The sequence below is a fragment of the Triturus cristatus genome, chromosome 10 (assembly GCF_964204655.1).
Source record: "Triturus cristatus chromosome 10, aTriCri1.1, whole genome shotgun sequence".
In the NCBI taxonomy this organism is placed as follows: Eukaryota; Metazoa; Chordata; class Amphibia; order Caudata; family Salamandridae; genus Triturus; species Triturus cristatus.
Genome location: NC_140593.1, coordinates 1,080,501,279 through 1,080,528,072, shown reverse-complemented (window position 1 = coordinate 1,080,528,072; position 26,794 = coordinate 1,080,501,279). Strand labels below are relative to the sequence as shown.

The window sequence follows — 26,794 nt, the reverse complement described above, 5'->3', positions numbered from 1 at the left end:
CTGATCTCACAGACCTCACCCAGCCCCTTTAGGAGCTCATAAAGACCACAACCCCATGGACGTGGGGAGTGGCACAAGAAGAAGCCTTCTTGTGGACAAAGAGAGCCCTCTCAGCAGATGCCACTCTGTCTTACTTTGATCCAATGAAACTAACAACCATCGCAGTCGACGCCCGCCCAAAGGGGTTAGGAGCGGTCCTCACCCAACAAAAGCATCAAGGAGCCTGAACCCCTGTGGCATATGTGAGACGGTCGCTCACCGCAACAGAACAGAGATATTCACAGATTGAAAGGGATGCCATCGCCATACACTGGGCCTGCAGGCATTTTCATTTATACGTCTACAGTCACCCATTTGTGGCCATAACCAACCACAAGCCCCTCATACCCCGGTTCCAGGGCTCGGTGTCCAAACCTCCACTCCGCATTGAAAAGTGGATGTTCCAATTGCAGGAGTATGACTGCCAGGTAGAGTATCGACCAGGTGCCAACAATCCAGCAGACAACCTGTCCCGGCATACCCGAGGCACCACCCAAAAGAGGCAGAGTACACGGAAAAAACAGAAGAGTATGTCAGATACATCATAGAAAGATCCAGGCCTCTTCCCCTCTCACTCAATGTCATTCAAACTGCAACAGAAGTGGATGAGTGCCTGCAAAGGGCCATTGCAGCAATCCAGTCATGGAGATGGCACTCACTCAAGTAACACCTGTCCCACAGAACCCCAGAGGTGCAGAAGATTTAAAAAAAACATTAAATGTACGTTATGAACTCCTGAGTGACGACACAGGGTGTTTGCTATGAGGACCCCATATACTGATCCCCTCCAGACTGACAGAGCAAGCCGTACAGCTCACCCACCATGGCCACCAAGGCATGGAGAAGACAAAAAAACCGACTCAGAGCAAATGTCTGGTACATGAGATGGTGGAAACTACCATGAGATCCTGTCAATGATGCCAAGTTTCAGTTCCCCCAGAAGCACCAGCCCCTGTACTTACCGAACCTGTCCTCCAGCCGCGATGGGAGTGCACCAGCCTGGATTTTGGTTGTCTCCCTGACAGGCGCTACACCCTCTTCTTAATAGACAACAACACCAAATATCCAGAAATAGAGCTGTAGGGCCTCCAGCTGCCACTGAGGTCATCCTGTAGATAGCAAAAATGATAACCACCCACGGTCTCATAAAAGAACTCAAAACTGACAATAGGCCGCCATTTCAAAGCCAAGAGTTTGCAGACTACCTACAGTCCTGGAGCATCCACCACTGCAAAGTAACTCCCCGCTGGACCTAAGTCAAATGTGAAGTAGAGCGTTTTATATGCACCCTGAACGTAGTAATACGCATCACCCATGCCAATCACCAATCAGTGGAAGAAGCCATCTATACATTCCTCAGGGAATATTGACCGACTCCAAATTCCACCACTGGGCAAGCACCGCAGTTACCAGTCACTATCACTCACAACTGTAGCGATAGTTGATAGTTCACGCGGCGCGTATTGGCAATAGAAGACACTAGCATGGTCACCGAATTTGGCCACAAGCATGCTAGTTTTAAGCGAATAACATCGCTCTTTACACAGCGGTAGTCATCACAGGGTGTAGCATGAACCCATGACTAGAAAACATTGTAAGCATGCTCACTGTAGTCGCGAGCAAGCATGGTACTAAATTGTATATTATTGTATTTTTGCATATGTATGAGTGACCCTGCACGTATGAGTGACACTGATTGTTTCTATCACCACTTGGGCGATATAAGTATGGAATCGACAACAACAAACAATAAGCGAGTGATTTAAATTTGATATGTTATATGTTGTATTGTCTTGTCCTTTTTCTTCACAGGAATTTTAACATTGATGGACCCAGGCTTACGGTTAGTCCATCGAGCATGATAAACACACCTTAGCGAGTGTATAAAAGTGTGGTAACATGTGGTTACATTTTTACCACTCACTTTTCCACCACAGTCAGTATAGAGAGGTCCTGAAGAAAGCTCCTTTATTTTTTTGAGAGCTGAAACATGTTGACCAAAGGATAATTCAGACACTAATTGTAGCTCTGACACATTATCCATCTCATTGTTTTAATATACCCTGGGCCACTGGGAATAAAGTATTGAGTAGTGAGTTTCCCAGAGGTATTTTTAAATTTCACTTCACCCCAGCACATCACAAAAAAAAACCTAAAAACCCGCTCCACTGTAATCAGGTGTTGTAGCACAGCTGGGTAGCATTTGGCTACCCAGCTGGGAACCCAATGATGAAGCATGACACCAACCAGGTTGGTGTGTGAGGGTTCTTTTAAAGAAACCTTGTGGTGTAAGACACTACGGAGTTGACCTTGCCACTCTCTAGTGGACCGTCTTAGTTGATTATTTTACCGCCACAATCCCACATCATCCAGAGTGGACACCAAAACCTCTTCAAAAGAGGAAGCGTCCGAATCACTGAGCAACTGCCGCTCAAAGGGCTCTCCAGTCCAGCATCCGCCCGGGTGACAGAGTATTTGTAAGAAACCGGCATCCCAGAAGCAAATTTGAGAGTTATCCCTGAGTCGTAATATGACGAAGGGGCACCATGATCACTGCCCGGAGACAGGACAAGGAAATCCCTTGCAACATCTCATTTTTCAAGCGGCAAGAGACTTCAATGATAAACACCCGCACCCCGTGGCTACCTGTCCTTTGCCTGGGAGAGACGCCGCCCTGCTCCCATCGCCCAACAATCCTGCCCTGGCAGAGAACCCCGATGCTCCCAGTCTGGCAGGAACATCTCCTGTTGTCTCATGCAGAGCCTCCGATGAAGGCCCTACCCTTGCCTCGCAGCCCCAGGACTCTGACGGATGGGGTTGTAACAAAAGACACTGTCTATTAAGCAATCCAGTGCCATCCACCCACCTAAAGAACGATCTCATCTAAAAGCCCCATTTGGGCCAAGGGACATCAGCATAACTGTTTAGCACCCCTGAATTATTTGTGATTGTGTGTAATGGGGTTCTATTTAAATAAAGGTAAGGAGGAATGTAACACTGTTAATCAGCGCGACGGTGCGGGGTTCATCCATGGACTCCCCCGCTGACCGGCCGCCAATAGTTTGGTCTTTGCACGCAACGGCGCAATTGAATTAAAAGGCGTCGGACATGGCGGGCAGATAGTTGCCCACCAGATTAAGCAAATTACACACTGTGTTTCTGTGTACCACTGTCCTACGCGCCATGTGCTGAGCAGCCTTTTGAGCCCAGCACTGCAACACCCACCACCCTCCCGACTATCCCATTCCCGACCCCGCCTTCACTAAAAGTTGCTGCTTGAAAGCAGTTCAAGGATGAATGACCAATAAGGACATAGAAGCCTCTACTGATCTGAACCAATGAGGACACAGGAGCTTCTCCTGATCTGAACCAATGAGGACACAGAAGCTTCTCCCGATTAAAGGGAGGAGAAAGGCACATTTCCTTTTCCAACCAGGTAGTACCCTTTCAGGGATAATAAGCAGCCTTTGTTCAAAAGGTTATGGGGAGGGGAGTGATGTAACACCAAAGGCACTACACTGCTGCAGAAACACTTTTGGCTTCTCCTCACGAGTGGTCCAGTAAATATTGTCTCCTGCACAAGCACCCATTTCTTAAGGGTTGGAATTATACATTTACCGGATTTTTTCAAACCTCAGGGTTAAAAAGCCCATTTTGTAGAAGTGAACTCGGAATAACATTAACTCTGATTACCTACGGTATTGCATTTTAACATGTGCAATCATTTTCACTGTGGCCATTGGCCCCACACAATGAGGGCCTAACTGTAGCTAATAAGAAGCAATATAAAGGCATCCAGTACAGACTTAAAGCACTAGGTGACCTACCCAAAGCACTTTAATGCTGTTGGCAAAGACAGTCTTAGGCCTGTCAGGGTAATTGGAGAACTGATCCTTGGTCATAAGTTGTGGACTTCAATATTTATTTATTCTTTTTTTTTATTTTTGTATGCAGAAATCCCCATCTGACCATGGTTTATTCTTTCAGTTTTAGCTATTTGACCTCTGGTTCCCACTGAGGGTTGCTGCACAAGCCCAATATCCTGCACTTGTGTATTACAATCACTTGACCTTCTATGGCGTCACCCTTATTAATATGAGACAGGTCCGACAATTGAAGGTGTGAATTTGCGATGCCTAGAGCATGGTGCATGCAGTGTCCTTCCACCTTCACCTCTGGGTGGTCACTTGGATAATTGTGCACTGATACTTTGAGAATATGCAACATTTTTCCTGCAACGCAAATATTGTCTCTTGTTCTCTTTTGACAGCTTTGAACGGTAGCACTTCAAGCTTTGTTTTGGAAGGGGTATAGATTTGTCAATTAAGTTCCTGTGTAAACAAAGTGAACTATCTGAATAGGAAATATAGCGCCCACACGTTACCATCTTTATAGTATCACTGAGACTATGCCCCATAGTAAAAGGTTTTGTTTTTGTGTATGTTGGGTGTGTATATGTGTGAGAATTTGCGTGTGTGTCTGTGTGTGCTTACATGCGAGTGCAAGTACGTTTAGGGGTACTCTCCAACAGGATTTTAATCTGTGAGTGTGTGTGCATTGGTCCTTGTGTGTCCACACGTGTGTGCATGTGTTTTTATGAGCATGTGTCTCTGTGTGTTTGTGGGTGTGTTCATGTGTGTTTAGGGATGCGCTTGAACAGAATGCTAATCTTTTGTGTTTTTTGTGTGTGTATATGTCTGTGTGTGTCTGAGTGTGTCCTAGTGCCTGCACTCACATTTATGTATGTTTGTGTACATGTGAGAGCCAGACTGGGAACCAAGAGCAACAAGCATTTGTAATGCAATAGGTCTCGCATTTACGAGAGTTTGAGCTATTGACATTGCAAATGATAATGCCTTTTAGTCATGTGTTGTTTTTAAAACAGATAAATAAAAGACATTGTAATTTATAATGACAATAGCTTAAACTCTCACAAATGTGAAACCTGTTGATTGGCAAATACGGGCTATAAAAATACAAATTAAAAGCGTTAGGATAGAGCGTGTCCTGCCTGCAATAGCAGACAGGACAAAGTTATTTGAGATAGTGCTCGGAGGCTATAATTAAAGCCTACCGAGTAACAACACACGCAACAGTGGGTGTCGTCATGGAAGGTTACAAAATGTGACAAGGTAGTACTAAGGAGGGACTACTAAGCCTTTTGACCAATGAACAGCCACAGTTTACAGTGGGCAATGACATAAGCAAATTAAAATATATGGGTGGAGAGTGGGCGGAGCTTCACGTCCCTACCTCAATACAGCATTCCTCGCAGAGCAGCGCATGCATGCGCTGCCCAAGCTCGACCTAAAAATATTTAATCCTGCCCTTTTCCTTCCTCCTTGATCTTTCTCTCTCCTGAAGCCCCCTAATTACCAGGGGATATGGAGAAAGTGGAGGAGGTGCCCTAAAAATAGGCTTTTAAAGGCTCCAGCCCACCAGGGAAATGCCTGGTCGAAAAACTGGGAGTCTGGACCTGGTACATTTATCTGTGTGTGTATGTCTTTGTGTGTTTGTGTTCACAAATATCCACTAACAGGGCCCTAGCTCTTCTGTTTATCTTTTCTACTCCACCCTGTCACCCTTGTGTACGCCTTGAAGAACAAGAACACTGAGAGATTTGTCTTGGACTCTTTTTGTACCTGTTTGAGTCTCTGATGAACCAAGACTTGCAAATAGAACTGTTGAAGCAGGCCTCTTGATTAGGTACCTGCCCAGTGGAGTCCATGGTCTTCTGTGGTGGCTACCAGCAGTTGTTTAGTGCCCCACCTCCTCTGACACCTCAGATCTCACCTCCTAGAAAGAGAGAAGCTGGATACTCTCTGCTGTCCAGATGTTGTGGAGATTAGGAAGTACTTGCACCAGTTGTGCAGACTCTGGTGGCCTACCAGTATCTGGGTACCGAAGACTGGGATCACTACACCCAGTCCAGACGTGTTCCTGAAAATGGTAGACCTGCTATTTACCACTCACTTATCGCCAAGAGCATCTTTTTAGCATCAAAGAAAAACGTTCATTTGTATGGAGATCTATCAGAGGAACTATCAGAGGAGCAAATGTACTCTGCGACAGGAGGTAGAGAAAGATGCGGTCTTCCATAATTGGAGAAGTGCCTTGCCTCGCTCAGAGGAAATTCAGGTCAGGAAAACCTGCTCTGCACAAACTTCTCAGACTTCCGACCTTGCTCAAGAAGTCATTTTCAGCTGGCATTAGCTGTTGGTTCTATGTGAGCTCCAGTAAATTTGCTAAGAGAGAATGGACAGATGGAAATATCCAATAGCCTCCGGCGATCCAACATCCAACATCGCTAATTTCATTTTGCGAGTCTCTTATTGCGAGTCACAATATATCACCATTAGATACTACATGTGGCCCTTAATCCAGTAATTCTAGTTCCAAATTTGCAACTGTAATTTGCTCAGGAGCTTCAAAAGTACGCACCATCTCACATTACCGGTTCTAATGCAGTCATGCTAGTTACCGAGTGATGTACAGTCAAGAAAAGTTGCTACAATTTCCAGTGGCTCCAAAAGCCTGCATAAGTCATACACTCCACCACGTTACAAATGTATTTTTAAAGACCCACATCTTGTTATATGAAAGCAAATATCAGCTTGTTAAAAGACCCACATCTTGCCATACATAAGCGTATATGCCTAGAACTTTATATGCTGTTTGTGTAAAAACGATATGAACTTGATTAACAAATGCACTGGTTAGTAAGTTGTACTACTACAAAACGTACTACAAAGTACTTTCAGAAACTGCACTTTTGTAGTAAGTTTACTACGTATCGGTATTCCCCAACTACACTTTTGTAGTGAATTACACTTACAATTGCTATAAAAGTGGTTTCTGAATACTGAAAAGTAATAAACTTACTCTGAAGTGTAAACGTACTCAAAAGTGTCAACTACCTCTGTGAATCAATGCCTTTGTGTCTAAGTGTAAAATGTCCTGCAGACCTTCACCCATCTCTTTGGGAAGAGCTAGATAATGATTTTTATCTTGGCTGCCAATGAATGCCTGAGTGTGTATTTATTATCAGTAAAGTGACGCTTTTGTTGCCATTTATGGATATGTTGGTGTCTGGGAAATAGTTTGAAAGCTATCAGGCTTCCTGGGACCAGTTCGTGACGTTTGATCTTTTGTTTGCCCTAGAATGATCCAAAACCATGGGAATACGAGCTCTGGAATTATCATTTTCTGCTGATATTATTGCACATAGAGTATGCAGTTTTGGGTTTGGAAATGTGGAATAACATATCCCAGCATTACCAAGCTCTTTTCTGTATGTCATTCCCCGATTCTTGGAGCCAGATGTACAAAAAAATCAGTTTGTGATTTCCTAATTATGAATTTTTAAAATTCACAATTAGGAAATCGCAAACACCCATGTTACAAATGTGCCTTAGACACATTGTGTGATTCCCATTGGGTTGTAAATAGACCTCCCTCATTAACCCCTTGTGTGCCACGCCTTTTCCCCGCCCTGTGCCGGGAGTTGCATTAGCGGGCGGGGTTCATGACGAGCTGGACTCGTCATGGGCACAGCGCAACCGCGGCCCATGACGAGTCCAGCTCGTCATGGGCACAGAAGGGGTTAATACTCATGAGGTAGGTCTCGCTTTGTGACCGATTGGGAATGGCTTGCACTCACAGGGATGGTGGCCTACTGGGGTCAGCAGACCACCATGTCTGTGATTGCTTTTTAAATAAAGCAATGTTTGTTTGTAATGCAGCCCGTTTTCCTTAAAGATAATCGAGATTTACTTCGAAATTAAAAATAAAAAGCTACAAAATGTAATTATTATAAGAGTAGGCAGTAGTTCGTTCGACCACAGCCTGCTCTTAAAAAATTTTGGCGCCCACATTCACAAAGGGGAGAGGTCCTTCTGGGACCCTTTCCCGTTTGCGAATGTATTACCACCAACTTGAAGTTAATGTTAACTGTGAATGTTTTGTAACCGAATTCCCGGACGCAAAACATTCCTACATACCAGTGTGACTCGCTATCGCCCTTAACACGCCCCTTCCTAATAGCGACTTGCAAACCCTATCTTGCAAGTCAGTAATAGGTTACCGACTTGCAAAATAGGGTTGATACATGGCAAAAAGCCTTTTACTAGTTGCTATACAATGCTTCGCACATTTGGCCCTTGGTCCTTTTCCGTGCACGTTTTCTGTCTGCTTCATGCGCCTAAAAAATATGTTGGCAAAGATTTACTAGACGCGTTCCTGCACGCCGTAAAAGAGGTGACCAGGCACCGCGTCTCAGCGAATAGCTGAAATGCTTATAAGTGAACAGCTGGCAATAGGATGTGACAAAATGTGATTAAAAAGTGAGCTTGTGTACCCCACTATGCATGTGCCTTGTAGGTCTAAAGATTGAACATTGCCTTGCCGTCTTTCCAATCAAGGGTTAACCTCGTTTCTTACGGATGAGCGACTGAACATGAAAAAACTAGCCCGCTGTGAATGTGTGGAAACCTTTTTCTTCATAATTTTATTCTGAGAACAATCCTTAACACTCTGTAATATCAGCATATAATTACAATCAGATAATGATAGAGCAGCAAGGCAGGGATGTTAAAGCATTTTGTCAGGTGTGAAGGCTTATCCCGATGTAATCCGATAAGGACAGTTCAGCTCAGCTGGCGGTTCTTTGCATTCCGCATTTCCAATTACAGTTACATACAACATACAGAATCAGGATAACAATCATTTGCACTTAATTGAGAGATTCAGACACTTAATTAAAAAAGCTCCTGAAATTACACATACAGTTTCATTATTAAAAGAGCTCTCCTCATAGCATCCCTATGACACCTAGCAGCACATCAATTCGTTTTCTACTTACCTAAGGACTTATTGAACCTTTATGGACATAATTAATTAGGCAGGTGGGCGCATCTAGGTTGGCTGCAAAGCCTCTTGTGGTAAAGACCCATCTCCTGGTGTGTTGATCAGTAGATACTGTCCTAATAGCCTGACCTTCAATTTAGAACCAACTTAACTAAACAGTTAGCTTCTCCTTATGAGAAGTGACGGAAATTAGCTGGCATTTCCTCCCCGCCAGGTTTACAGATATCAGTCGCACTGGTAACTCTCAGGATAAGGAAAATCCAATCTACTAATTAATAAGGGTCTACTAAGAAAGGAGGAGTTGCTTGGAGGATCAGTAATTGTGGGTACGGTTCCCCCGCCCCGTAATTTCTAAATTTTGCCTGAGCTGAAAGCAGCTGACATCTCCAGGAGAAAGTAAACAGAAAATCCCTGTTGAAATTAATTGACCATGACCCCCAGGTCCCTCCTGTCCCCGTCCCATTCATGACAAGTGAGCTAACCCTATCTCACATACAGAAAAAAGGAACAAAAGAATGCTGCACCCTACCCCGTCCCCTTCCTCCTGCCGGGAGTACATAAACGTACTTACCTGGCATTCCTCCTGTTCTTTTTTTCTGTCTTCGTCAGAATGGAATGAGTCAGGAGCGGGAGCTTCTGGCGGGATGTCTCCTCTGCAAGCCGGTGGGGACGTGGCTGGTGTTCTTGTTTCCCTCCCTGCTGGGTTTGAAGGGAGACCTTGCGGTTACCTTAAGCCGCGGAGGTGATTCCTAGTTTTGCATTCCACAACTCTCAGGTTGCTGGGTTTGTCGGGAGGCGGGTGGCTTCCTGTCGCGGTCTCTCCGCTCTTTTACCCTTGGCTATTCAGCGGTCTCGTCGGCCTTCAACTCTGAAGTCCTATCGTAGACATTGGGGGAATTTCCAGCAATGGTGTCAGGCTCTGGGGTTGGTTTCACTGGAGTGTTCCCTGCCGGTGGTACTGCAGTTTCTCTGGGAGGGGTTCGAGAAGCGTTTGGCTGTGTCCACCTTGTGGGCTCAGTGGGCAGCCATTGGGGTGTTTCGTTCCCCTAGGGGGAATTTGCTGGATGGGGACGACTTGGTTTCCCGGTTGCTGTGTAGTATTTCTTTGTCCCCTCCTTTGGTATAGCCCTTGTTCCCTTTGTGGGACCTTACCCTTGTGTTTTGTGTGTTTGTGGCTGCTCCGTTTGAGCCTTTGACTGAGGTGGATGTTAAGTTTGTCATCTTCAAGGTGTTTTTTTTGGAGGTTATCACTTCGGCCAGGCGCCTTATTGAGTTGAGGGCTCTGATGGCAAAGGAACCTTTCCTGTTTTCAGTGATGGGGTGGTGTTGCGTTTGGATTCCTCTTTTGTTCTAAAGGTTCCTTCCCAGTTTCATTGTTCTCAAGAGTTGGTGTCACCTGCCTTATGCAGGGTTCATTTGTCAGACTGTGATCTTCCTTGGTCCTTGTTGGATGTCAGTCATGCTTTGCCGATGTACGGAAGTCGGACTCACTGTTTCTTTCCTTTGGGGTTGCCTCTCAGGTGGGAAGGCTTCTTCTTCATTTATTGGTCATTGGTTGCGGCAGGTCATTGAGTTGGCTTACTCCCTGTCCGGTTCATCCCTCCTGTTGGGGTGCAAGGTCATTCTACTCATGGGATGCCGACCTCCTGGGCTGAGGTGAAAGGGGTTTCCCTGTCTGAGATCTGGAGGGGGGCTACCTGGGCATCCTCTAAAACGTTTGTAAGGCAATATCGAATCCAGAATTTGCTGCGTGCTGATGCTAGTTTTGGGTTGGGAGCATTGCAGGCTGTGCGCTCCTGACTTCATGTCTCTGTATTACAATAAATCACTGGGTGTTGCTGTTTCTCTGTCTCCTAGTATTTTGTTGTGGATGAATATGCCGGTGTTTTGCTTCGGTATTCTCACTTGTCATGAAGGGGACGGGGACAAGAGGGACCTGGGGGTAATGACCTGTAATTGTCATTACTCCTGATCCCGTTGTCCAAGGCCCATTCATGACTTCCCTCCCTTCCTGTCGGCCGGCCTTCATCTGGGGGGGTTGGTAGTTCAGGAGGAATGCTAGATAAGTAAGTTTATGTACTCCCTGTATGTGAGATAGGATTATCTCACTTGTCATGAATGGGACGGGGACAACGGGACCAGGAGTAATAAAGATTACTGGTAACTAATAGGGCATTCATAATGAGGACATTAGTATGGGGTACAATTAGGATTCATGTAGGAAACACAGGGACCACCTGACAAATCTTCCACTATACAAAAGGTAATATGACATTTATTTTGTAACTTTGAATTGGGAAATGCACCTCAAATGAAGTTTGCATTATATTGGTAATTGTGGTGGCAAAAGCGGTTAAGTTTGTTTCCAGTTCCAAAATATATCTATAGTAGTTATGGGATAAGAGACCTAGGGCCTGATTTAGATCATGGCGGATCGGTTACTCCGTTACAATGGTGACGGATATCCCGTCCGCCAATATATAAATCCCTTAGGCTTCAATGGGATTTATATTGTGGCTGATGGGATATCTGTCGCTGTTGTGACAAAGTAACCCATCCATCAAGATCTAAATAGGCCCGTAGTCTACTTTGTAATGTCTGACAAGGTAAGACATTGCAGTAATAGGCACAGTTCCGTCTGGAATCACATTCACGTAGCACTTTGGGAAAGCCCAACTGCTTGTTTAACGAACCATCCACTCAATGTCTACAAATGCTAGGGGGGTGTTTTGAGAGAAGCATAGGCTGCCATGACCCAACCATGCCCTCATGATACCTTTCTAGTCACGGCTAGGGGTGGGCGGTATGCTTCATTCCACCCACGGAATTGGCAGAGTGCTCGGATTACTCCTGTAATGTGGAGTTTCGGTCAAATTTCACCAATCACTCCATGGCAGAATTTGTTCCCTGCAAGGTGCCAGAAATGTGAACTGGTGAGCGAGATTTGGCATTCCCTTGTACGAGTTTCTAAGGTGGGTGATTACGATTGTTTGGAATCAGAGGGCTGCTTCTCAAATAGATTTGATGCCCCACAAGTAGATTCCCACTTTGGCGCAACTCTGCGGAATCTCATGGAGTTTTTATGTAACTCATTGGAATTCCATGGAGTGAAACTTTGGAGTTCCACCCACCCCAAGCTAGTAAGAGCCTTCTGCAATGGTAAGACTTCTAAAAAGACTTACAAGTGCATTGTTCCATTCGTTTCCTTTGATAAATGATTTAATATTCCTGACGTAGTGTGAGATTGTGAGTCGGGTGGGAGAGGCATTTCACTCAAACGTAAAAAGATGAAATCATTACTTCCTCTTTACTATGCTCTGAGTTAGTCAACTGGTGGTCAGGGCAGAGTTCAAAATGGCATCCCCACCAGTTATTTTTGGGCAAGTGGATCTGGCCACAGGTGCGGGCCAGGGACATGTCCGCAGGAGGGTAGGTTCAGGGGTGGCTGCTTTGAACATTTTGCCAGGGCGGATTTTGATTTCCAGTCCGGCACCTTGGAGTACCAGATGGAAGAGTGAAGGAGTATCTATTTAGGAGCAACATTGCTCTGCATGGTAGATCCTGGTACAAAACGAGTAACTTACTAAACATGAGACAAGTGCGAGAGAAATGCAATGTACATGAACAATTAAGAGTCACCTGGTGATTATTTTTAGGCGTAGATGTTTATCTGGTTGGGTTTTACACCAGATGCCCTCGGAACCCATCACTCATTGGGTTTGTTGAGGAGTGGAGATGCAAACTGGGAAAAAACATCAAGGAAACTGCTGAGGTCTGCTGAACTCAATTGACTTGAAACTCGAGTTCAGACTCACTTTGGAACTGGCCAGTAAGAAACCCATCCTTCATTGCATTCTCTGACTGTGAGGTCTAAGTTAATCTTGGAGATGCTAGGGTTGCAGGGGCACCCCCCTTCAGAAGATACTTTCATTTTCCAGTATGATACGTTAGCATGATGACAAGAGCCCCCTTTGCATAGGAGATCATAGGCCTTTTGCAGCAGTTCACGGTGTCACCAAGGGCCATTAGAACGTCGGCATTTGATTTGCTACTCTACACTGAGCGTGCACATTCTAAACCTCTAACTCACGTGGCCCCCGGGCTTTGTGCGTTTCCTAAATATTTTATGCGCATGTCCCTGCACCACAGTTTATTGCACCATAACTCTCTACAAAATGGTCCGCTTCGTGGCAGAAGTAACGAGCTTGGGGTGTTTTGTGGGCTCAATGTTTCTTTCCAGACATTGGTGTAACAGAAGGTTGGGGTGTCATGGTTGGGCCCTGTGAGAGCTGGAATGTGCATTCTTGCAGATAATGAAGCAATGAGTTTGGACTCTGGTGCTCTTTTAACTGTTGGTTGGTCAGTGTCATTCTGCATGATTTTAGGCGTTCACGTGCATATCTCTCATGCTCAGCTGGGAAAAGCAATATCCATGTGACATTTCTAAAATCACTGCTACATATACATATTGTTAAAAAAAATTGTTTTCTGTGCACATTATCTTTTTTAAGTATTTGATATTGACCAGCAAAAAAATATGCATAATTTGCTGTAATCGGACACTAGCATGTGCATTGCATTCTACTAAATTGAAAGTAATGTGTTCTTGATTTTGCTATTGATTTAGTAAGACACTCCAAATGACCGCCTAAATGTTTGTTTCCGGGTTTTATATTTGTACTTCTGCCCATTGATATTTGGGCAAAGTGTTAAGCTGTTGAAACTATGCTATACTGATATCATTTGTGCAACTGTAGAAAGTCCCTTTTGTTTCGACTGGTATGTGATTTCATATTCCTGATGTAGTGGGGGATTGTGAGTGGGATGGGAGAGACATTTCACTCAGAAGTAAAAAGTTCAAAACTGTATTTTCTCTCCTCTGTGCTGGTTGGTGGATTGGTGGGTGGGGAGGAAGAGGGAGGAGCCATACTAAAGTCTTCCCCAGGTCTTTTGTGTTGAAGAGTGCTTGCCATGAAAGCACGCCAGTGATAGGTGAAGGGTGGCCTGGGAAGGTTGGTGTAGGGGTGCAGGTGGGGCATTTGGGGCAGAGACCTAGGTAGGGTTAAGGAGGTGAGTTCGAAGGTCGGCCTTTTTTCAGTGGGGTCCTTCACTCCTGTTGATTGAGGGAAGTGTGGTTGGTTCTACCCTAAACCCACACTACCCTAAACCCAGGAGCCTGGGTTTAGGGTAGTGTGTGAGAGGCAGGAGGACTTCGAATTACTAAAATGGGGAGGGATCTATTACTTTGTTGATTTTTTACAATTTGTTGGTTGATTAAGATGACACAGGTCCAGAGGTTTTAATGCCATTGCTGTTATAGGACAGGCCATGAGCAGAAGGGGGTAGATAGTCGAGTATTGAGAGAGGGTTGTACCATTACTGGTCGGCAGATTCAGCTCAGATGGGATGTGGAAGGGATGGTCAAGTATTTGAGAGCCTTATAGCAAGGAAAGGTGGGCAGAGTCAAGGAGGGAGGAGTAGGAACCAGTCTAGAATGGACTGGGAATTGGCTCCAAGCCCTGTACTGGCTTTTAGTGGATGTGAATTGTGGGATGGGGTGTCTGGATTCTAGAGAAGTTTAAGGATGGGGCGATGTTAGAAAATGTCTTTTAAAGTGGCCTTTTGCACAGTAAGACTCTCTGGGCTGTGGAATCTCGATTTTGCTTTTCTGCTTTGTTCGGGTAAGAGTGGGAAAAGAGCAAAACATTTCAAACTCACTAGTGGACCAAAATGACACCCAATAAGGAGGCCCAAAACACACACTAGCCTATTAATTCAGTACCATCAATGGTGAACTTTACACTTCCCCAAGGATAGTCTGGCAAGCCTCAAAATGGTGATTTAGGCTGAAGAGCATCAAAATGGTGGTTCATGAATCTGGATGCCTAGAAATTTAGAAAAAGAAACATTTAGTCAAGCAAAATTGCAATTCCCTGTTGCAAGACACTTATTCATTAGTGATGTCTTACTAATCAATCTTCAATGGCCCACTTTTAACACTTCCCAAAAAAAAACAACTAATAAGAATGCAGAGAATGCAGAGACAAGCCATCATAATGATAGCAGGGTTGAAATAATATAAATATTTTACTCTAATAAGGCAATCCAGCTAATTGTACATTTTGAAAGGATCCAGTGCTCTGGGCTCACTCTCTTACCGTTTAGCCTCCGGTGGACATTTTTCTTATCTGACTGAGAGGTGAGGAGAATTAACATTACATTAATCAGTTTCAAATAACAGTGTATTCTATTTGGCTACACAATAAGGACCAGGAATCGATAACCATAGTTAAAAAGGTTTATTACAAGTTAACATTCAAGTTAGGGTGCACAACTCTCAGCACTATGCTCTAAAGATACAGAATAACAACTGGGAAACCCAACCTCCTAAAGAAGTTTAGGTGTACCAGTATTAAGAAAACAAGAAGTTCAGTCACAGCAATACAAGTTAATCTCAAAGAAGAATCTCAGATTTTCTCGTCTATACACGAGGAAATCTAAATTACCTAAATCAAAGTCCAAGTTGAAAGGATGGGTTTGAACTCTAAAGGATCTAAAAAAATCAGGGAAATTCCATAAAGGAAAATAGAACGGGGCAGGAAAAAAAGTAAGAATGTGCCAGCATTGCTGAGGCTCAATCAAGAATCTTATTGGGAAACAGAAATAAGTGCTAGCCTAAGCCACACTAGGGAAGAATCAAAAGGAAGCATAGAGATCCGAACCTCTCAAAATCCAAAGAAAATGTGTTACCTTCAGACGGTGTGAACAACAGTTATTTCCATCAGGATCGTGAGAGCAACACCCCTCTGTACACATCATCAGAGGTACTGTTATCCTCTTCCATTCTCACGTTGCAGACTGCAACATTCGCAAAAGATCTCACACTGGACATGGGAACAAAATAGTCTTCTCACACTCAGATTAGGTTGTAACGTTGCTGAATTGGTCTTTCGGTTAACACTCTGGTTATCCATGTTCTTCCGTCAAGGTCTTCTTTTCAGGTTTTCTCCATCTATCACTAATACAGTAATGTATTTATTCTCAAACTAACAATGCGTGTGAATACCTGAAAGAAATATCATGTTAGCAGAAAATGGAAAACTGTATTTTATGCAGAATTAAAACAGACCTACTAAAGACAACTTAAGATATTAACTCAATGGTGCATATTCAATATGTGTGTGCACATTTAAACGCAAACGAATATAAATTGTCCCTGTCAGTACATTAGATTCATATTACATGTGGCATACAGTAAAATCTTAAATGTATACGTGAAAGCATGTCTAAGAACTTCATTTTAATACAATATATGAAACATTAAAGTACACATTACATAAATCTAATTTGTTTCAAATATAAATGAAACTTCATAATGTGGGGATGGTTTCTATTCAAACACCTAAACAGTAAAGGTCAATTAATTTACTATGGCACACATTATGTAAATCAACTTCATTTTATTGTGAGTACATGTCTACTAGGATGATTTATTAACATCTCTAATATGGTTAAGGCACACAGTATGAATAAAGTTGCTAATACTACAATCAATGCACTTTAGTAACAATGTCAAGTTCAGTACCTTTTTTAATGCTGTTAGACCACACGAGAAACATGTGCTAAGTGCATGTTCTTTTCTTAAAAATTAAAAAAGAAAATTCTAAGTGCACATTCATATCATGTATTTGTGACGTGTAAAGATGAAGCCAAAATTTGTGCTGCACCAATCCCCACTCTGATGGAAAATGAAGCCATCACATCAATGTCTTATCAGATGGACAAATCACAATCTGGTTGTTTTCATCATCTGTCTTCTGGTATCCTGCAGAAATTTCATGTCATCATAGTATTTTCTCTGTCTATCCTCCAGTTCGATGTCTGCTCTTTTTCTCTTCACTTCAGTTCTCACCTGTGCACGTTTGTATCCCTTATAGACTGCAAAGAAGAATAATCCACAAAGAACAATTATCACAAAAGGATTTAAAATGCTTCCAACAATTCCACTACATAAGTTTCCAAACCATCGGCCTATAGCAGAAAATCCATTCCCTGTTGCTTCCCAAGCACCAGTTGCTTCTAACCCTTTCAAATCTTTGTTTACGACAGTAATGTTCTTAATGTATTTCTTCAAGTCCTTGCCTTCATCTGAACATTGTTGAACTTTTCACATCTGGTAGATTCCACCCTCGTTTGCTAGAAGAACATTTAATGCAAGTCTATTGTGCAAAACCATAGACCTTATAGCAACAATTTCAGTATCTATAACTGAAAATCCTCCAGCTGTACTAGTAGATAACATATCAATTGCAGTAGAAAGCTTTCTAATCTTGCGTGAGTTGAGTATGACTCCTACAGATGATATCAGAGCACCAGCACCTCTTTTTGTTTTCACATGTTGTTCACCTGTTGGATTATCAAGTTGACCCACATGATAAATCTTTAGAAAAACTATCCCCATGTAACATGTTCCATACCATCTCAAGGGTAACTTATACAATTTATTTTTTTCGCAAATGCAATAAACTCTAGGGAAAACAGGATCTACTCCATCTAAGTATAGCCCCCAATTTCTTCAAACTTCAAAAGTATGATCACATTCACTATTCCCTATGAAATGTTTATGAGTTGTGGATTTTCTAAGGAATGTGAATAATTTCCCTCTGTGTTGCCAGTCTTAAGCTAATGCTGCCATATTTCCCACTAATCTATGTTCACTCTCATCTTTGGCCCACTGGAGTACTTTTGAATGTTTGTTGCTTTAGCCAATATGGCTCTTCGTCTATCTTCTACTGAATCTATGAATTTCTCTTCTACACCTGTTAAGGAACAAGTTACGTTTCTTTTTTTTTTCAAAAGGGACATCACAATACATCTACAATAAACATAAACATAATCCTGTAGCATATCATCAATATGCATGAATAGTCATAAACATAAAGTTTCCCATAAATCCAACAAAAAACACAAAAACACCAAATTATAATACAGAGACAAATAAATCCCCACTTCCTTCCTGAGCGTTAATTACAAAGTCGTGTTGGAATAATAAAGCATCTCCCTTCCATTCACTCATATCACACATCCAGGCCACACACTACTCCCTCCCATAACGCCTAACTCGCATCACTCTGCTCAGCTTCAGCTGCCCTTTTCAGAAGAAAGTGTCTCAGGGGCTCCCAAATGTCCTTCGGTCTTGAGATTGTGGGTAATTCTTCTGCATATGTCTCCAGGTTATCTTTGCAATAGAACAAGTCCTTTATCCAGTGTTCTACTTTTGGTATACGCCTCCCACCCCACGTAATAGCCACTCTCCGTGTAGCCATGAGCAGGGCCAGTCATACAAATCTACCACTAACTCCCTTGACGTGGGGCACGCAACACAGCAGACTAACAAGCGGAGTGCACTGCAGCTCTACATCTGTCATGGTCTTTAAGTCTCTCACTCCAAGCGCCCAGAACTCAGCCACTCTCCTACAACCCAAGCGAGATGCAGAAAGTCAGCGTCCGCCTATCCGCATCGCGCACAGCAGTCAGACTCACGTAGTCCAAATCTATACAACCGTGCAGGAGTATAATACACCTGGTGTATATATTTAAAATGTATGATACATAAGTTTCCGTTCATGATAAGTGTACCCGTTAATTCGCACACATACTTCCAATCTTTCTTTGATATCGGATCAGGTAAACAGGTATTCCATCTCTCCCTACTTCTGTCCAGGTGACTCATACATTCTTCCTTTATCAACCTATACAGCCAAGAGATCATTTTTTTATTAGTGGGAGTAGTAAGCACGAACTGTAGGGACAACAATGTGGGAGGTTCCAGAGGGTAGGTGTCGTAGGGAGCCTTAACCGCGTGTCTAAGTCTGTGCATTGCGAATCTAAACAACAACGTTGGATTACTGATATATTACAGGGTGTCTGGTGTGAGAAACGACCCTTCTGGGTAAATATCCCGCATCAGTTGAAAGCCCGCCTCTTTAAGCAGCCGCATCGATGGTGCTTCATGGGTCACCGAATGTGCAGCATGATGTTCTATGCACATGGCTGGCGCGTACAACGGGAGTTTACGCGCCAGACGCCCTATTTCCTGCCAGGCAGCAATTGTCTTGTCCACTGCATTTATCTCCGTTTTCGGGGTTCCACGTACCTGGTATCTTATCATGCTGTGTAATGGAACTGGATATACATCCCCCTCCTCTACCGCGACATGTGGAGTAAACGCATGCGGTCTCATCCAATAAAACGCATATTGGGCTTGCTCACTCAGATAATAAACATAGAAGTCCGGTGCCCCCAAACCCTCCTTTATCATAATCACTACTGAGAACCAACCATTTTACACAGGCATGTTTGCCTCCCCAAACCAACCGGAGCAGGGTCCCTCGGAGAGTGCTAAAAACCCCTTTGACAGCACAATCGGGATATTAGTAAACAAGTACAAAAACTGCGGCAGGACCACCATCTTGATTAACGCAATACGATCCGCCAATGAAAGCGGTAAGGTGACCCATACGTCCACCTGCTGCTCCAGTTTGGTGTATGCCCTACCATAATTCTCACGTATCACCTTATCCGGGTCTCGGTGGATCCAGACTCCAAGATATTTTATTGGGTCCACAGACCATACCAACGGAAAATCCATGTCCGGCTGTACCGTGGACTCCATCAGAGGAATAACAACGGATTTATCCCAATTTACGATTAGGCCCGATAAACGACCAAACCTTACATACTCCCGCAGCAGCTGTGCCAGGTACCTGGAGGGTTCACGAACAAAAAGCACCATATCATCAGCATATAATGAGATGGCAACTGGGCAATAGTTAAAGTTTAGCGCTGTTTCCCTATGTCTATGCCTAATAACGCACGCCAGTGGCTCCAATATAATCGCAAAAAGTAGCGGAGACAAAGGGCAGCCTTGACGAGTGCCTCTCTTTATATCAAACGGGTCTGATGTCAAACCGCCAACCCGAACCCTGGCCGATGGATCCGCATATAGCACCCTGATCCACTGAATAAATATAGGCGGAAAACCCATGCGCTGAAGGATAAAAAATATATAGTTCCACTCGACCGAATTGAACGCGTTAGCTGCGTCCAGCATTACCGCCGCGGCCGACATGCTTGGCTCCAAGATATGAAACATGGAAAATATAGTCCGAAGATTGTGGGACGTGGATGTATCAGGTATAAAACCCGGCTGGTCCGGCAGCACCAAGCACGGCATCAGGGGTTGCAATTTAACAGCTAAAATCTTGGCAAGGATCTTAGCATCTATATTAATCAGTGAAAGGGGCCGATAAGAGTCACATTTATCTGGGGGCTTGTCTTTCTTGAGCAATGTTATAATCAGCTCCAGCCGCAATGACGGCGGTAGTATCCCCGACCCATGTTATGTTATGTTAAATAAATTTGTTAAATAAATTTATAAAAGCGCACAAATACCCGAAGGTGTCTTGGCGCTAGGAAGTACAGCCACCGACTCGTACCTAAAACTGAAAGAGCCAGGTTTTTAATTGCTTTCTAAAGGCAGTCAGAGAACTAGCATTCCTAAGATGAAAAGGAAGGGAATTCCACAGTTTTGATGCACTATAAAAAAAGCTGCAGCCTCCCCAGTGGGCCGTACGAATTCTTGGTACCAGCAATAAGCGGGCCCCCATTGACCGAAGGTGTCTAGTCGGTTGATACCATGTGAAAAAATTCTGCAGAAATGACGGGCCTAGATGATGTAAAGCTTTAAAAACAATACATAATGTCTTGAATTCAATACGCTGAGGCACCGGGAGCCAGTGCAGATTACGAATTTCATTGGAAACTGAACTGTATCTGGAGTTTCTTCAGACACTGCTTCTGGGCGTTAAGATACAGACCATTACAGTAGTCCAATTTGGATTGAATAAGGGAGGAAATAACTGTCTTCCTGGTATAATCCGGGATGTATGGAAAAATCTTCCTGATCTTCTTTATGAGAAAATAAGAAGCGGACACCACAGCATTGGTTTGTTGGCTGAATGACAATCTATTATCCATCAGCACACCCACATTTTTTACTTTAGTCACTGGATTAGGTGGTAGACCCATCTCCGCTGGCCACCACAAATTGTTCCAGGAGGGCTTCAGACTGCCAAAAATCAAAACTTCCGTTTTATTGGAGTTGAGTTCAAGTCAGTGTGCTGTCATCCAACTGTTGATAGCACTCATGCAGCATCTAAACTGCGGAGCAGGGGAATTTTGGAGTTTATGTGCCGCTACCACGATCTGAGTGTCGTCGGCATATGTAGTCAGGCTGAACCCAAACTCCTGGATAAGAGGGGCCAGTTCGGAGACGTAGATATTAAACAGTGAAGGGCTCAGCGAGCTACCCTGAGGGACGCCACAGGGTAAAGTATAGGGGTCTGAGCTGAAGCCATCAATAGATACAATAGACTGTCGATCAGTTAGAAAGGAAGACAAAAGTGCGAGCGCCACTTCCCCCACCCCCAACTTCTCCAGACGGCCTTGCAAGAGAGAGTGATCAACCGTATCAAAAGCGGCAGACAGATCGAGAAGCACGAGAGCCGCCGCGCCTCCCCCATCCATCACCACTCTGATCTCCTCTGTTGCTTTGATAAGGGCGGTCTCCGTACTATGATCTTTACGGAAACCGAACTGGGAATGATCCAGCAAACCATTAGCGTTGATAAATTGCGACAATTGAGTGTTCATAATTTTGTCCACTATTTTTGCCGGCAGGGGCAATCTAGCAATGGGTCGGTAGTTAGTGGGATTAGTGGCATCTAATGTAGATTTTTTTAATAACGGCAAAATGGATGTCTCCTTCCAGCTGGTCGGAAAGACACCGGAGGTAAACATCAGATTAAAAATATCTGTGAGACCTGGACTCACAAAATCTACCAAAACTTTGAGGAATGCCGGTGGACATGGGTCTGAAGGTGACCCTGACTTAGACTGATTTACATGCTTTCTTACTTCTTCTATAGAGACCGGAGAGAACGCGAATAAAGTGTGATTAATGGTGTCAGTGCCACAAGAGTAAGAATCAGGGGCCTCCTTAAAGGCTTGAAAAATGTCAAAAACCTTTAATTTAAAAGTGTCAGCAATTTCAGTACAAAATTTCTGATTGATCTTCCTGCCTTTATTGTAGGGGGTAGCCAATTTATTAATCACAGCAAACTGTTCCTTGGATGAATTAATAGCCGAATCAATCTGCTGCTTTTTTCTCTAAGATAAGAAGTTTTTTATAATTCAGGAGGGCTTTTTTGTAAGCTAATTTACCCGGCTCATCATAATTTAGACGCCAACGCCGTTCTAAACGGCGGCACATCTGTTTTTCTAGTCGAAGAAGTTCCGAAAACCACGGGGCGGAAGGCGTAGTCCTATTGCCTGAAAGTGTTTTTGAAGGGACAGAGGCGTTAACTGCGCCCGAAATCCACTTAGTGTAGCTGGTAACGGCTGAATCCACCTGGTCCTGACAGAGAGGACGAAAGGTTTCCAAGTAGGTATGAAGGGTTGGCTTGTCCACTTTATTCCAGACAGTGGAGGCAGACCGTTTGGTGATACAGCTCTCTCCTGTCCTAAGGAAGGGAAGGCTGAACTTAATAAGTGAATGATCGGACCATGGTAGCGGAAGAATTTCCTTTACCGCAAGGCCATAGGCTGAGGAGAACACACCATCCAACGTGTGTCCTGCTATGTGTGTCGGTGACTGCACCAATTGAGTGAGTCCCAGTGAACTTAAGGTGTCTAATAACCCCAATGTGTCTTTATTTTCTAACTCTTCCAGATGGAAGTTAAAGTCTCCAAGAATCGTAAAATCTGAATTCAAAAAACTGGCTCCAGCAGAGTATCCAGGTTAGTTAGAAAAGGGTTACGAATACCTGGAGGACGATAAAGAAGAATTCCCTTAAATGTCAATTTGGGATTGAGTGAAAACGAGAAATGAAGAGCTTCATAAGCGGGGGTGGACACCGGATAATGTGTGGCCAAAAGATGATCCCTAAAAATAATAGCTACTCCACCTCCTCGTTTAGAAGCCCTATCTACTCTAATTGCTCTGAACCCAGCTGGTGTAGCAGTAATAAAGTCGGGGTCTGATGCTGCATCTGCCCAGGTTTCTGTTATGAATAGTATATCCAGACCCAGGCTTTCTATGCTGTGAGCGATCTCGTATCTATGTTTGCCCAGTGATCTGGCATTAATAAGGCCGCCAAAAAGCATAGTTTGTTCATAGGCAATGTCATTCGCTAAAGGCTGAGATAATTGCAGAGCCGAGATGAGTTGTGGGTGGGGGAGAGCAAATCCACAAACACAACGTGCCATGTCAACCCCAAGACTCATAGCACAACAGTCATCCCGATTATACCTGCATTGCTTATCCAAGGCATAAAGGTCGCCGCTAGTATATTTAATAGTAGGTAGGGGCCGCGGGTCAGAATTGAGGGCCCTAGGCACGGACTTGGCGCGGACGGGCGCAGACGGGCTTGCCTTAGGCGCGCCAGCGGCGCGCCCGCTGCGCGCGTCCGCTGCGCGTCCGTACCATGGGCGCTTTAAATCCCTTCCGACGGACGTCTAGAGCGCGTCCTTACCGGAAGTGGGTTTGCCAAAGTAGTGTGAGCTGAAGGGTCCGCCCTCCGCTCAATCGGCACGTCAGCCGTGGCGGAATGGGGCGGCCCTAAGCAATCAGCGTAAGACAGTGCAAAATCACGCAAGGAGAAGCAGAGCAAGTTTTAAAAATCAAGTAAGTCAGTGCAAAGATAAAGGTAGGTCAGTGCAAGGATAGAACAAATTAAAAACCCCCTAGCGTCAACAGCCCTCCCCAGCATGAAATGACAAGTAACAATGTTAAAAGCAGGTAAAAACAGCTAAAAAATTATTCGGTCAGTTGTGCGAGGCGCGAGCAGGGCTAAATAAGTCCGGTGCGCGTCCGTACCATGGGCGCTTTAAATCCCTTCCGACGGACGTCTAGAGCGCGTCCTTACCGGAAGTGGGTTGGCCAAAGTAGTGTGAGCTGAAGGGTCCGCCCTCCGCTCAATCGGCACGTCAGCCGCGGCGGCCCTAAGCAATCAGCGTAAGACAGTGCAAAATCACGCAAGGAGAAGCAGAGCAAGTTTTAAAAATCAAGTAAGCCAGTGCAAAGATAAAGGTAGGTCAGTGCAAGGATAGAACAAATTAAAAAACCCCTAGCGTCAACAGCCCTCCCCAGCATGAAATGACAAGTAACAATGTTAAAAGCAGGTAAAAACAGCTAAAAAATGATTCGGTCAGTTGTGCGAGGCGCGAGCAGGGCTAAATAAGTCCCTCAGCATACACCTCTAGCAGATACGGAGTAATCAAATCAGCATATGTTTTATAAAATTCAACCATTAGGCCATCCGGCCCTGGCACCTTTCCATTGGAAAGGCAAGTATAGCAGCCTTACTATCCTCGGTGTCAATAGGCAAGCTTAAATATTCTCTATGAACATTGGACAGCCAAGCGCATGCCACGTCTTCCAAGTACCCCTCCAGCTCAGCCGCTGTCGACTCCCCTTTGGATGTATAGAGGTCCGCGTAGAAGTCGTGTAATTGCTCGGTAATGGCGAATGGGTGATAATGCTCCTTCCCCTGTGGGTCCGTGATATTATTTCTATGTGGTTGCTCCATACGGTCTCTAATCTTGCTTGCTAGTGTATGCCCTGGTCTCCCTCCCTCTCCGTATCTTCTCGCCGTGTACCTACGAGAAGTGTATCGTATTTCAGTTTCAGTTAAGGTATCATGGGCCATATGTAGGAAGCCAAATACCGGTCGGTAACGGCCGATTTTCGGTAAAAATCCCGTTACCAACCGGTATTTAGGCTTTTGGTATGTAGGGGGCATATTTCAGGATTCGGTAATTTACCGAATCGGTAAAATTACCGAATCGGTAATTTTACCGATTCGGTAAATACCGAATCCTGAAATGATATGTAGGGGGAGTGTGTCGTTGGTGTGGGGATTCGTTATTTACCACCAACTAAAAGTTGATGGTAAATGACGAATACCTGTAAAAAAGCATTTTTTTGCAATTTGAAGTGTGCAATGTGGCAGACATACATGCCCTTAGGGCATGTATGTGCGCCACATGTGCACACATGGACGAATCAGGGGTGCAACAGGGTGTCAATGTGACACCCTGCCACCCATGATGATGCCTCCCCCATTACCGATTCGGTATTTACCGAATCGGTAATGGCAACTGGCTTCCCATTCATTCCTATGGGCCTCCAGGCCCATAGGAATGAATGGGAAGCCAGTTGCCATTACCGAATCGGTAAATACAGATTCTAAAATACCGACATATACCGAATCGGTAATTATTTACCTACATTACATTTACCGATTCATAAATACCGAATCGGTAAAATTCGGTATTTAAGAATCGGTAAATGTAATTTACCTACATATGGCCCCATATTCCAAGATCTGCTCGTGTATGCGGGTCAAGGTGTCAGCCGGTGGAGCCACTTCGTAGCTACGTTCCAATACCTGAAGCGTACTCTCAACTTTGAAAAGCTGCGCCCTAATATCTTTCAAAATGCCCGCCGCGGTACCTATACACACCCCCCTGATCGTCGCCTTGAAAGCTTCCCACAAAGTGAAAGCCTCATCCACGGAACCCTTATTAATTAGAAAGTATTGTTCAATGGCCTCCCGCACTGTGGCCTCATACACCGGATCGAGTAACGCCTCCGAGCGCAGCTGCCACATGAATGGGTGATGCATGGCCGTCAGGATCTCTATGTCTACCTGTACCGGATTGTGATCTGATAAAGTTCGCGGCAAGTTCGCGACCTCCAGGACCCAATTTTTCGCATCCCTACCCAGCAGCCAATAGTCTAGACGCGACCAGCTGTTGTGTAGCGGTGTCGCATGTGTTCCCTCTTTCACCAGGGCATTTCATACCCTCCACACATCACTCAATCCAAATTCAAGCATAGCACTCATCATGCACGGGCTACTCTAGGAGTTCGGTGTGACATTGGATTGGACTTATCTAGTTCAGGGTTCAAGTATGTGTTTAAGTCACCTCCCCACAAAATATTTGCTTCAGGCCAGACCCTCAATTTAGCATACATCCGTACAAAACACTCCGGATCATCTACAATAGGCCCATGCTGATTATAGTTACCAAAGAGCCTCCCAGCTTCCCTTGAACCATTGCGCATCACCCCTCCTCATCTATATATGTCCGGGCAGGCGTAAAGGCAATGCCCCGTTTAATCAGAATCAGCGAGCCTCTGGCATATGATGAAAAAGAAGCCGCCAGTATGTTTAGTCAAATGTGTTTCCTGCAATAAAGCTATATGTATGTCATGGCGAATCAAGTAGGCCAACACCTGACGTACTTTCTCAGAAGAATTGAGGCCCCTCACATTCCAAGTCAACAACTGGTATCGCTCACCCATATTTGAACTTGATGACCCTGTGAAGCGTGATAATTAATGCGATCAGCAGCAGAAGGGCAATGTCATTGCCACATGCGACCCCTCACCACAATGACCAGCTCTCACTCCAACCGACATCAATGCTACAATCACCCAAATAAAACAGAACACGTACCCCCATCGCCTCACCCCCCACCCACTCCAACGTCCCAATTAGGTCGAGACCATCTACATCCCCCCTCCCACACATTTACCCCATCTTCCATACAACTCAACAAGTGGGGAACACCCGCTGGGGGGGAGGGAACAGCAGCGAGCACTCACTCCGTGATGAGACTTGCCAGACTTTAACTGTGTGGTACACCTGTGCGTTGTCAACCATTAATGTAGACAAAGTCCAAGACGCTGACCCAACACAATTTAATATAACTACATGCAAACATGTGACAAATATATAGGGGAACTGTCCCCTATCTACAA

The 26,794-nt window shown here is 44.5% G+C and overlaps 1 long non-coding RNA gene across 1 annotated transcript in view; it reads right to left on the bottom strand.

Moving 5' to 3' along the window:
• Window positions 1-15,188: 15,188 nt before the first annotated feature.
• Window positions 15,189-26,794, bottom strand: part of LOC146796595 (uncharacterized) — a 109,974-nt gene continuing 98,368 nt past the window's right edge. The window contains exon 3 of the long non-coding RNA XR_014969944.1: window positions 15,189-16,842. This is a non-coding gene — a long non-coding RNA (uncharacterized LOC146796595). The remainder of the gene's footprint in view (window positions 16,843-26,794) is intronic.